This window comes from Hylobates moloch, unplaced genomic scaffold, assembly GCF_009828535.3.
Source record: "Hylobates moloch isolate HMO894 unplaced genomic scaffold, HMol_V3 SCAFFOLD_11, whole genome shotgun sequence".
Classification (NCBI taxonomy): Eukaryota; Metazoa; Chordata; class Mammalia; order Primates; family Hylobatidae; genus Hylobates; species Hylobates moloch.
In genome coordinates this window covers 11,351,767-11,365,434 of record NW_026652286.1, presented here as the reverse complement: position 1 = coordinate 11,365,434, position 13,668 = coordinate 11,351,767, and the positions used below count along the sequence as shown (strand labels likewise).

The following is a 13,668-nucleotide window of genomic DNA, read 5'->3' as shown; positions in this document are numbered from 1 at the left end:
TCCAAGCAGGAGAAAACCCCAGCTGGGCTAGATCGCTTGACCTTCAGGAATTCATAAACGCCTCCCCAGTTCCACCCTCCTTGCCCAGGAAGTTTCCGCGATCCATAGAACCCTCTATTATTACCTGCTCTTCCCCTTCATCCGGTCCAAGGGAGTCAGCCCTTGCATTAAATATTTCTTTGAATTTCCTGCCAAGAGCACCAGCCCTTTGTCTTTCTCTGTTACGGGAAAACTATTTTAAATTCCCTGTTTAACTGGTCATAAACGTCTAGAGAATGTAGCACGCATTTTGCTGGAGAAGCACAAAAGATTTTCATCCACCTCTGCGTATTTGGTTCATCGTCCACCTCTTAGGGGAGGTTTTCTAGGATGGTAGTCATGTGTATGTATCCTGAAGCCAGAATGCTTGGTTACAATCCAGTTTTTCCCTTAACAGATGTGTGGCTTAGGTAAAATACTTAATCTGTGCTTGTTTCAGTTTTCTCATCTCGTATTAACATGGGGATAATAATAGTATCTACCTCACAGGGTTGTTGGAAGGATGGGATAAAATATGTAAAGAAATTATTTAAAACTATCTGGCCAGGCACAGATAGGCTCATGCCTGTAATCCCAGTACTTTGAGAGGCTAAGGCAGGAGGATCACATGAGGCCAGGAATTTGAGACCAGCCTGGGCAACATAGTGAGACCCCATCTTTACACAAAATTTAAAAATTACCTGGGCGTGGTGGTGCACATCTGTAGTCTCAGCTACTCTGGAGGCTGAGGTGGGAAAATGGCTTGAGCTCTGGCAGTCAAGGCCACAGTAAGCCATGATTGCACCACTGCATTCCAGCCTGGGTGACAGAGTGAGACCCTGTCTCAAGGAACAAACAAACAAACAAACAAACTCAAAACTAGCACTAGTATGGGCTCAATAAATGTTACCAGTACTGTATGTCCTACTTTCTGGCTGCCAATATTCATTAAAAATGCTTCTCTTTTTAAGAAGAATTTATCACTGGTTCTCAGGTTCTATCAACCCCCTTTTAAAAAGATTGTATTTTGAAATACTTAAGACATAAAAAGAACATAAACATCTGTGTGCTCACCACCCAGCTTTAAAAAATAAAACATTGCCAGCCTTTTTGTATCCCTCCCTAGAAGCTCCTCTTAAAAATTAAACCTCTTATGGGATGGAAGAAAAGATCATTATATGAAATTGAGAGCTGGAGAAAAGAAAAAGCAAGAGAATCAGAGTTCCCTCCACTTCTTAATGTGAGCTCTGGGGCAGGTTACATAACTTCCATGAACTACAATGACCAAAAACCATAAAAAAGGGGATAATGCCTACCTTACCAGGCTTTTGTCAGGATAAAATAATAAAAATCTATTGTGAGAGACCCCAGCACCAGGTTTTCAAAAAGATTAGGTATTCTGTGTATGTTTCTTTACATCGTTTTCATAAGTGCCCTCAAGGGGCCTTTTCCTACTTCTTCAAATCCAATTTATTCAATATAGGAGAGAGTTTTAGTGCTCGTCCATGCCTTGGGCACACAGGAAACTTACAAATACCATTTCCCTTTGCACTCAGGCAGGGCCACGTGATTAGTTCTGGCCTGTGAGCTATGACAAGAAGGATGCATATCATTCCTAGGTCGAAGCGTTTTATTTTCATTGCAAGACTCTTTTCCCTGTGTGCAACCAAGGAGCAAAGGGCAGCTACAAGAGGGAAGAGATGTATAACTTGGTTGATGTATGAAGGGCAGTTGTCTTGGAAAGTCAACCCACCCGCATTGGACTTACGAGAGCAGGAAACAAATGCCTGTTATTCTAAGCCATTGAGATATTGGGATTGTCTTTTCTGCTGCATAGCTAAGCCTACTTTATGCACAGTTCTTTCTTGAATTCTTTCCTGATACTAGAAATAAGAAAGCCAAAGTTCTACTCCTGCTTCTGCCTCTCATTAAAATTGGGACCTGGTCAGATGTCCTTATCTATAGAGTTGTAATGAAATCTATCCTGTCTTCTTTTCAGAGCTGTTATGAGTTCAAATGAGGTCATATGGAAAGATACCTTGCAAACTAGGAAGTCCTACGCAGATGGAAAGATTTGAATATTCCTATTAGTAAAGTTACCTATATGTAGCAACCACAATGATCAGGTTTCCTGAAAAGCTGCTATTAGATTGGTGCAAATGTAATTGTGGTTTCTGCCTTTACTTTTAATGGAAAAAATGCCAATTACTTTTGTACCAACCTAATAATTTAAAATATTTTGTCCAGTTGTCCTTATAAGTAAATCAAATGTGAATAAAAATATAGTCTCCACATCTTCTATAGTTTCAATGCGTCCCCTAAATTTCATGCGTTGGAAACTCGATCCCCAATGTGGTGGTTTTGGGAGGTGGGACCTAATGAGAGGTATTTGGGTCATGGAAGGACACTCTTCATGAATGGATCAATGCCATTATCATGTGAGTGAATTCGTTATTCTGGGAGTAGGTTCCTTATAAAGGGACAAGTTTGGTCTGGCCCCGTCTTTCTCTCCATGTCTTTCTTTCTCTCTTGCCTTCTCTTTGCCCTTCCACCATAGGATGACACAGCAAGAAGGCTCTTGCAAGATACCAGCCCCTTGAGTTTGGATTTCCCAGCCTCCAGAACTAAGCCAGTAAATTTCTGTTCATTATAAATTACCCAGTCAGTGTTATGCTGTTATAGCAGCACAAATTGAACTAAGACAATATCATTCCTGGGTTGCTGTTTCTCACATCCTATTTGAAAAATGAAATAGGATATACTTTTACACAGCTGAAAGTAGAGCTGGGAAGGTAAAACTTCCCCAAATATGTGGAAATAAGATGGCTCTTTACAAGTTGAATTATAAAATTATGACACAATTTATTAACTCAAAATACACTTATTGAACAACCATTATAAGTGTGTGTGGCAGCCTGCCTTGAAGATGGTATTTATGCCCGTGTGTAGTTTGCTTCCACAATACATAGGACTGCCTCATGTAACAGTATATTAGTCTGTTCTCACACAGCTGATAAAGACATACCTGAGACTGGGTAATTTATAAAGTAAAAGAGGTTTAATGGACTCACAGTTCCACATGACTGGGGAAGCCTCACAATCATGGTGGAAGGCAAAAGGCATGTCTTACATAGCAGCAGACAAGAGAGAGAATGAGATCTAAGTGAAGGGGGTTTCCCTTTATAAAACCATCAGATCTTGTCAGACTTATTCACTACTACAAGAACAGTATGGGGGAAACTGCCCCCGTGATTCAATTATCTCCCACTGGGTCCCTCCCACGACACGTGGAAATTAGGGGAGCTACAATTCAAGATGAGATTTGGGTGGGGACACAGCCAAACCATATCAAACAGGATATTGTGGAAATGACAGAATGTGCCTCCCTAGACTGGGCTGTAGAAGACATTGCAGCTTCGGTCTTGCTCTCTCTTATTTGCTATGAGGGAAAACCCCTGCCCTGTCCTGAGGACACCCAAGTAGCCCTTTAGAAAGACTGCTGAGCAACTGAGCCCTCTTGCCAATAGCCAGATGATTGCTGAGGCTTTCTGCCAAAGCCTTGTGAGTGAGTCATCCTGGAAGTGGATCTTCCAGCCCCAGTCAAGCCATCAGATGACATCTTGACTGCAGTCTCACGAGAGACCCTAAGCTGGAACCTACAAAAACTGTGATATAATAAATGTTGTCTTAAGCTCTAAAGTTTGGGTAATTTGGTACACAGCAATAGATAATTAATAGAATGTGTTAGGCACTCTTCTTAGCCCAGGAGATACAGCAGTACAGCAGTCCCCAAACATTTTGGAACCAGGGACTGGATTTATGCAAGACAGTTTTTCTACAGAGCAGAGTGGGGCAGGGGGATGGTTTTGGGTTGATTCAAGTACATTACATTTATTGTGCACTTTATTTCTATTATCATTACATTGTACTATATAATGAAATAATTATACAACTCACCATAATGTAGAATCAGTGGGATTTCTGAGCTTGTTTTCCTGCAACTAGACAGTCCCATATGGGGGTGATGAGAGACAGTGACAGATCATCAGGCATTAAATTCTCATAAGGAGTGTGCAACCTAGATCCCTCACATGTGCAGTTCACAAAAGGGTTTGTGCTCTTGTGAGAATCTAATGCCACAGCTGATCTGGCAGGAGGTGGAGCTCAGGCAGTAATGTGAGGATGGGGAGCAGCCGTAAATAACAGATGCAGGTTCGTTCCCTCACTCACCACTGATCTGTGAAGGAGAGATTTAAACTAAAAACCTGAGTGATGGTTTCTGCATGCAAAGATCTTTAAGCAGAGTGGTCCACGCAGAGGGAACACCTATTGCAAAGGCCCTAAAGCTGAAATAAGCTGCATTTATAATCCAGAGCCTTAAAGTCAGTGTGGTTGAGGCAGGGAGAAGGAACTAAAGCAGCAGGCTTCAGATCAGAGTGGGCATACTCCTGAGGGGACACAAAACTTTCCAGAAGGTGTCTGTGCCCAGCTAGTTTTAAGGAGGTGACACAACCTGGGGAGACTGTGTGTTCAGAGAAGAAATGCAGCCTGATACATGCAATCTGGACAAAAACGCCTGAGAGTCAGAATCTTTCTTGTGCCAGAAGCAAGAATAAGAACGTAGATACGCTAACCTTTTATGAAAGTATAGACCAAGAAAGAATGAGTTAATTAAAAAGGGAAAGAGGAATTCGATATGATGGGACCTAGGCAAGGTCAGAGATCTAGTGTGGCAGCTGTTTGGAAGACGAGGTGCCTTGGATCAAAATCTCCCCCTGGTTGCCCATTTTCGAAGGCAGGCATTTTGGAGATGGCCTGATGTCATAATCTTCAAGTTGTTAAATGATTTTACAATTGCTAATAGCAGTTAATGAAGCCAAAGGAGCACATGAAGGGTTATTTCTGAATACAAGATTCTGGCCTTAAAATACACTCCAAGTGTCCTAAGTTTCTCGGCAGCCCCCACCATTCCACCCTCTTCTTCATCCTCCCCACTACCGTACTCCGTCAACATGAGGGAAAGTGCTCAGAGCAGTGGAGGGAGGAGGTGTTGAGAAGTGGAGGGGCAGGGCAGTGGGAGAGGGTGACAAAGAGGGAAGGGAAGGGATGTGGACGTGTGGATGTTTGCAGGGAGGCTCCTGGGGAGACTGCGCACAGTAATGGCAGGCTTTGGAGATGCACCTTTGGTTGTCGACTGTCCAGGCTAGAAGCGGAGTCTGAGCCACCAGGAGGCAGAAGTTTAGTTTAAGAAATCACATTGAAATCTACAAAAGTTCTCCAAAATTTCCAAGACAATGAGTTTTCCTTGGTAAAGCCTATCTACTAGCAAGGAGTACAAATATGTGCCCTCCTTCTCCATTGTCTTCCCCCAATCCCAATAAAAAACCTAGGCTTTTTTTGTGGCCACACTCATTTTTCCTGCTCTTGGATAAAGGAATGAGTTTATTTTTTTTCTTAATTTTGAAGAAATGGGAAGGTGGGCACATATCCACTGCACTGGAGCCAGTTTTGTTCTTAATTTTGCCACTGTTCATCAAGCAATGTTGAGATGATAAGTTCACCCAATTAACTGCTTTCCTTGAGGGAAAAAATGTACCAGCCGGAGGATGTAAGTATCTGATCTACTTGTGAATTATAGTTTTAATGCAAATGAATTGCTTTTGTCTGATTTGCCTATATGTTTCTTGTGAGCCGAGTTAGTGCCCAGGCACATGGTGTGGTAAAAATCAGTGTTGTGTTTTTTTTTTTTTTTGAGACGGAGTCTCGCTCTGTCACCCAGGCTGGAGTGCAGTGTTGTGATCTCCACTCGCTGCAAGCTCCGCCTTCCGGCTCACGTCATTCTCCTGCCTCAGCCTCCGGAGTAGCTGGGACTACAGGCGCCCGCCACCACGCCCGGAGAATTTTTTGTATTTTTAGTACAGACAGAGTTTCACCGTGTTAGCCAGGATGGTCTCGATCTCCTGACCTCGTGATCCACCGGCCTCGGCCTTCCAAAGTGCTGGGATTACAGGCGTGAGCCACCGCGCCCAGCCGGCAAAATCAGTTTTTGAACTGAGCTAAAGGTCAGATTAATTCACCGAAGTAAGTAATACCTTATGAATTCTCTTTGTACCTTCCCTTCTGGACACATTTTTAAAAATTTCTAAAATCACCCGAAACCTGAAATAAAGCAAAAGGATGCCTACATGTCCTTTCAATATCATTGCTTAACATGTTCACCTGATAAATATTTATCTGTGTTGGAGCATGCGCCTTTGTTTGACTTTGCTACTTTGCTGGAATTACAGGTGTGAACCACTGTGCCCGGCCCAAAAACATATATTTAAGCTTTTGGTTTATCTGTATTTTGAAACAATTGGAGGTTTATCGTTTAGGAAGTGCCTGAATTTAAAAGCCTGGTTTTTGTATGTTGCTGATGGTTGCTAGGTGTGGAGGCTCTCGCGGCAGCAGCAAAAGCAGAGAATCTGAGGCAGAACGGGAGGAAGTGTCCCAAACTGAGGTTTGAACTTGGTGGGAAAAACAGGATACTTGTTTCCAGTGTTCCTGATTCGAATATGTGATATGATTTCCCAAAAAGGACACTAAATCACGATTAGTTTTCTTGAATTGTCCACAATGTAGTTGAAATAATGTCCTTTATGCAACAGTATTATTTTCAATAATTGCATACTTTCATTGCAAACATTTTAGATACAGTATGAACCAAATTGTCTCTTGTGAGGCTGACTGGAAAACTAACCCCAATTCATAACATTGTTTCTATAGAAGAATGTGTATTTTGTTCCAAACAACTAAATGCAAATGTTTTGGGGTGGGGGGAATATACAATTTTTTTAGAGTAGAGTCAGCCTACAACGAGGTTTATTAGAATGACAAAATTAGGCAAATTACAAATGGCTTTACTAGAAAAGGAAATGGAAGGTTTGTGTAAGTGTGTGTGTGTGTTTGAGTGTGTTTTGTTAATGCTATTATACCTTTTCGTTTTCTTTCGCATATAGTAGGACACATATTCCAGACTCCTGCAGTCTTTACCCACATTTGCCTCTCTCATATGGTGTGGCTGTTAATATCTTGTGATTATTAAGAAGAAAATGAGTTTCGATTTCGAATTGAACTTGCAGAATGCATCCACCAAAAAGTCACTTTCATCCCAATTCCTGCCGGAACAAAACAGATTTCTTTGTGGATTTACTAAGTAGAACATTGCTTTAACAAACAACATGAGAGTGTTCGCTTTCTTATAACCAAGTAATGTTCGTGTTCTGAATGAGCTAATGCTACTACTTTCCTGAAGGAGATTCTGTAGGGGATATCAATTATGTAAAATAAATAATGTCCATTGAAGATTTGATATATGCCCATTGGAAGATTTCTAAAATGGTTATTTGAGGGTGATAATGGTGGTAATTTTTTCTTAAGGCATTTATTAAGGACCACTTAAATTTTTTTGTTGTTTTCTGCGTCAGTAAGTTAGGGATATAAAGGGTCAATATTAGAAATCAATTGGCAACAAATAATTTTAGCCATGACCAGACAGGTGTGTTTTCTGATGGGAAATCCCTTAAAACTAAGGTAGGGAAGTGCCAAAAATCATATTCCAGAGAGGAAATAAAATATTAGAAATTGGAACACAGTTGGAAACTGAAATTCAACAGCTTTAGTTGCATTGCTCTTAAAGTCACTCGTATTTACTTCAAATACATCAAGCATTTTTATTTGTGATCAAATGTTTCAGGATAATATTAAAGAATGTACAGTTTCCTATCTATACAACTGCACTTATAACAAATTAACTATTCCTCTAAGGTTGAACATTAGGTTATTTCTTCTACCTTTGCATTTATAATATGACAATGAACTTTTTTTGCATGAATCTTTGTCAGCATTTTAAATGATTACTTTAAGAAGGATTCCTTCAAGGGAAATTGGTAGGCCAAAGGCTGTGAATATTTATGACTCCTGTTACAAATGACTTCCCAGAAAGGTATCAATTTGTGTTCCTTCTGGCTCTTGGTATCATCCTATTTATTCTCTCCAGGATTCTAAGATTGAGTATTATCTTTAAAACCAAATGAACATAGCCCCTCCGCGCCCTCCCACCAACCCACACCCACAACTTTAAAAAGAAATTCAAATTCACAGACAAGAGACAATAGTCATGTTACAGAAGATTATAAAATAAAAAGTAAAAACTCCTCCTTACCATTTTGAAACTCAGCTCTACTTTCTGAAATAGCCACCGTGATTGGAATTTAAATTTAAATCGATTACCAATTTAAAAATTTAAAACATAGTCTTGCTGTTTATATAAGAACTACATTGGGAAAGGAAGGAAGAGCTTACCCGCCAGGGCTTGAGGACCACTATCCCACAGTTCCTAAATTCATAAACATCACAAGCTTTCTTTTGACAGGAGTGCAATCTAAAGCCACTTCAAAGAATCACCTTGTTTTCTTGCTGACATTGCAATGGGGAAGATGAGACCCAAGGACATTCAGCCAAGAGGGAAATGTGAGTCATATGTTCACAAACTGGAAAAAGGCTATTTATTTTTTAATTTTTTTTTTTTTTTTTAGACGAAGTCTTGCTCCGTTGCCCAGGCTGGAGTGCAGTGGCGTGATCTCAGCTCACTGCAACCTCCATCTCCTGGGTTCAAGCGATTCTCCTGTCTCAGCCTCCCAAGTAGCTGGGACTGCAGGCGTGTGTCACCATGCCCAGCTAATTTTTTGTATTTTTGTATTTTTGGAAGAGACGGGGTTCCCCCATGTTGGCCAGGCTGGTCTCAAACTCCTGACCTCAGGTGTTCCACCCGCCTCGACCTCCCAAAGTGCTGGGATTACAGGCATGAGCCGTGGTGCCTGGCTGAAAAAGGCTATTCAAATGTAGTGATAAATGTATTTGAAAAAGGTTACAGTATCTATCCAGTAAAACATATCAGATATATAAAAGGGTTACAAACGTTATCTAAGAAAATAAAACATTAGTGTTGTAAAAAGGAATTGCTGTGTTTGTCCAGGCCAGTGAGATATTAAAGATTACTTTGTTAGTTGAGATCTTAACTCTTAAAATGTGGGGCAAAGTTTATAGCTATTGGTTATGGAGGCTGCCTTCCTTTCCTTCTTTCCTCCCACTTCCCTTTCTCCAGTTTGTAATTTATCAATGGTTTGAGAGTAAGGGGCAGGCATTGTTACATGTTATCGTTAAATATTTCATTATACTAATGGTATGGTTTGGCTCTGTGTCCCCACCCAAATCTCATCTTTTTTTTTTTTGAGTTGGAGTTTTGCTCTTTTTGCCCAGGCTAGAGTGCCATGGTATGATCTTGGCTCACTGGAACCTCCGCCTCCCGGGTTCAAGTGATTCCCCTGCCTCAGCCTCCTGAGTAGCTGGGACTACAGGTGCGTGCCACCACGCCCAGCTAATTTTGCATGTTGGGTAGAGACAGGGTTTCTCCATGTTGGTCAGGCTGGTCTCGAACTCCTGACCTCACATGATCTGTCCTCCTCAGCCTCCCAAAGTGCTGGGATTACAGGCTTGAACCACTGTGCCTGGCCCAAATCTCATCTTTCAGCTCCCACAATTTCCATGTGTTGTGGGAGGAACCCGGTGAAAGATGATTGAGTCACGGGGGCAAGTCTTTCCCGTGCTGTTCTCATGATAGTGATTGAGTCTCACTAGATCTGATGATTTTAAAAATAGGAGTCTCCCTGCCCAAACTCTCTTCTCTTGTCTGCTGCCATGTGAGATGTGCCTTCCATCTACCATGATTGTGAGGCCTCCCCAGCTATGTGGAGCTGTGAGTCCAATAAACCTCCTTCTTTTGTAAATTTCTCAGTCTTGGGTATGCCTTTATCAGCAGTGTGAAAATGGACTAATACAGTAAATTGGTACCAGCAGAGTGGGTGCTGCTGAAAAGATATCTGAAAATGGGGAAGCAACTTTGGAACTGGATAACAAGTAGAGGTTGGAACAGCTTGGAGGGCTCAGAAGAAGACAGGAGAATGTGGGAAAGTTTGGAACTTCCTAGACAATTGTTCAATGGCTTTGACCAAAATGCTGATAATGATACGGATAATGTAATCCAGGCTGAGGTGGTATCAGATGGAGATGAGGAGCTTATTGGGAACTGGAGAAAAGGTGACTTTTGTTATGTTTTAGCAAAGAAACTGGATGCATTTTGCCTCTGCCCTAGAGATTTGTAGAACTTTGAACTTGAGAGAGGTGATTTAGGGTATCTGGTGGAAGAAATTTCTAAGCAGCAAAGCATTCAAGAGGTGACTTGTGTGCTGTTAAAGGAATTCAGTTTTATAAGGGAAGCAGAGCATAAAAGTTTGGAAAATTTGCTGCCTGACAATGAAATAGAAAAAAAAAATCCCATTTTCTGAGGAGAAATTTAAGCTGGCTGCAGAAATTTGCATAAGTAATGAAGAGCCGAATATTAATCCCCAACGCAATGGAAAAAATATCTCCAGGGTATGTCAGAGGCCTTCACGGCAGCCCCTCCCATCACAGGCCCAGAGGCCTAGGAGGAAAAAGTGGTTTTGTGGGCCCGGCCCAGGGCTCCTGTGCTGTGTGCTGTCTTGGGACTTGGTGCCCTGTGTCTCAGCTGCTCCAGCCATGACTAAAAGGGTCCAAGGTATGGCTTGGGCTGTGGCTTCAGAGGGTGCAAGCCCCAAGCCTTGGCAACTTCCATGTGGTGTTGAGCCTGTCAGTGCACAGAAGTCAAGAATTGAGGTTGGGGAACCTCTGCCTAGATTTCAGAAAGATGTATGGAAATGCCTGGATGCCCAGGCAGAATTTTGCAGCAGGGGTGGGGCCCTCATGGAGAACTTCTGCTAGGGAAGTGTGGAAAGGCAATGTAGGGTCAGAGCCCCCACATAGAGTTCCTACTGGGGCTCTGCCTAATGGAGCTGTGAGAAGAGAGTCACTGTCCTCCAGACCCCAGAATGGTAGATCTACTGACAGCTTGCACTGTTTGCCTGGAAAAGCTGCAGACATTCAACACCAGCCTGTGAAAGCAGCTGGGAGGGGCTGTACCCTGCAAAGCCACAGGGGCAGAGCTGCCTAAGACCATGAGTACCCACCTCTTGCATCAGTGTGACCTGGATTTGAGACATGGAGAAAAAGGAGATCATTTTGGAGCTTTAAGATTTAACTGCCCTGCTGGATTTGGGATTTGCATGAGCACTTTAGCTCTTTTGTTTTGGCCAATTTCTCCCATTTGGAACAGGTGTGTTTACCCAATGCCTGTACCCCCATTGTACCTAGGAAGTAACTAACTTGCTTTTGATTTTATAGGCTCATAGGTGAAGGGACTTGCCTTGTCTCAGATGAGACTTTGGACTGTGGACTTTTGAGTTAATACTGAAATGAGATGAGACTTAGGGGGACTATTGGGAAGGCGTGATTCGTTTTGAAATGTGAAGATATGATATTTGGGAGAGGCCAAGGGTGGAATGATATGATTTGGCTCTGTGTCCTCACCCAAACCTCATCTTGTAGCTCCCATAATTCCCACGTGTTATGGGAAGGACCTGGTGGGAGATGATTGAATCATAGGGGTGGATCTTTCTTGTGCTGTTCTTGTAATAGTGAATGGGTCTTATAAGATCTGATGGTTTTAAAAATGGGAGTTTCCCTGCACAAGCTCTCTCTTTGCCTGCTGCGATCCATGTAAGATGTGACTTGCTCCTCCTTGCTTTCTACCATAATCGTGAGGCCTCCCCAGCCATGTGGAACTGTAAGTCCAATAAACCTCCTTCTTTCATAAATTGTCCAGTCTTGGCTATGTCTTTATCAGCAGTGTGAAATGGACTAATACAACTAAGAACAAGGAGAGTTTTCTACATAACTATAATATAATTATCATACTTGAAAACTTAACTTACATAATAAACATTATCTAATACACACCCATATTTAAATTTCTCCAAATGTACTTCAAATATCTGTTAGAGATGGATGTTTGGCTTGAGCTTCCATCCAGGATCCAGTCCAAGTTCACAGTTGCATTTGCTGGCCATTTCATAATTTTTTTTTAAAAAATTACACTTTCAATTTTGAGATCATTGTAAATTTACATGCAATTATAAGATATAAGAAAATCCATTTACACTTTACTCGGTTTCTACCAACGGTAACACCCTGCAAAACTGTAGGCTAATATGACAATATCTTGACATTTATACAGTCAAGATATAGAATATTTCTGCTATCACCAAGATCCATCCATCATGTTGCCCTTTTATACCACAGCCACTCTCTCCTCCTCTATCCACCTTTAAACCCCCCAAACTACTAATCTGTTCTCTATTTCTGTACTTTTATCATTTCAAGAATTTTATATGAATGGAATAATACAGTGTGTAGATTTTTGGACTAGGGTTAACTATGAACATTCCTGTGGCAGGTTTCTGTGTGAACATAAATTTTCATTTTTCTGGGTTAAATCCAGGAGTGTAATTACTGAGTCATGGTAATTGCATTTTAGCTTTGGAGGAGGGGGGAAGGATAGCATTAGGAAATATACCTAATGTAAATGACAAGTTAATGGGTGCAGCACACCAACATGGCACATGTATACATATGTAACAAACCTGCATGTTGTGCACATGTACCCTAGAACTTAAAGTATAATAAAAAAAAGAAAAGAAAAGAAAAGAAATGGCAAAGTAGTTATTTAGAGTGTCTCTACCAAGGTACATTCCCACCAGCAATGTATGAGTGATTTAGCTTTATTTTAGGCATCCTGATAAATATTTAGTTATTTCTCAATGTGGTGTGTGCTGTTCTTTTTTTTTTTTTTTTTTTCAGACAAGGTCTCACTCTCTTGCCCAGGCTGGAATGCAGTGATGCAATCAGTGCACACTGCAGGCTCCACCTTCCCTGGCCCACGTGATCCTTCCACCTAAGCCTCCCAAGCAGCTGGGAATACATGCACACACCACCACATCTGGCTATTTTTTGTAATTTTTGTAGAGACAGGGGTCTCACTATGTTGCCAGAGTTGGCCTCAAACTCCTGGATTCAAGCGATCCACCCACCTCGGCCTTCCAAAGTGCTGAGGATTACAGGCATGACCCACCGCACCTGGCCTCAATGTAGTTTTAATTTGCATTTTCCTAATGGCTAAAAATGTGTAACATCTTTTCATGTACTTATTTGCCATCCGTATATTCTATTTGGCAAAAATGTCTTTTCATATCATTTACCCATTTGCTAATTGGATTGTTAGTCTTTTTTACTGTGATTCATTTTGAGTTTTTGTATTAAGAGATGAAACTTAGGTCAAGTATTTTTCTTCCTTCCTTCTGTCTTTTCTTCTTTCCTTCCTTCCCTCTCTTTCCTTCCTTGTTCTTTTTTCCCTTTCTTTCCTTTCTCCCTACATCCCTTCCCCTCTTTCTGTCTCTTTTTCCTTCTTTTCTTTGTGATATCCAATTGCTCTAGTACCATTTGTTTAAAAGGCGATTTTTTCTCTATTGAATTGTTTTTGCACCATTGTCAAAAAAAAATTGGGTGTACTTATGTGGGTCTATTTCTGGTTTCTCAATTTTTTTCATTGATTTTTATGTCTATCCCTACACCAATGCTACAAAGTTGTGATTACTGTAGCTGTATAATAAGTCTTGAAGTCAAGTAGATAAATTCTTC

The 13,668-nt window shown here is 41.3% G+C and overlaps 1 protein-coding gene across 1 annotated transcript in view; it reads left to right on the top strand.

The window, feature by feature from the left end:
• RAG1 (recombination activating 1) overlaps positions 1-13,668 on the top strand; it is a 69,937-nt gene that overhangs the window by 10,083 nt on the left and 46,186 nt on the right. The gene's annotated exons all lie outside the window — the stretch shown is intronic.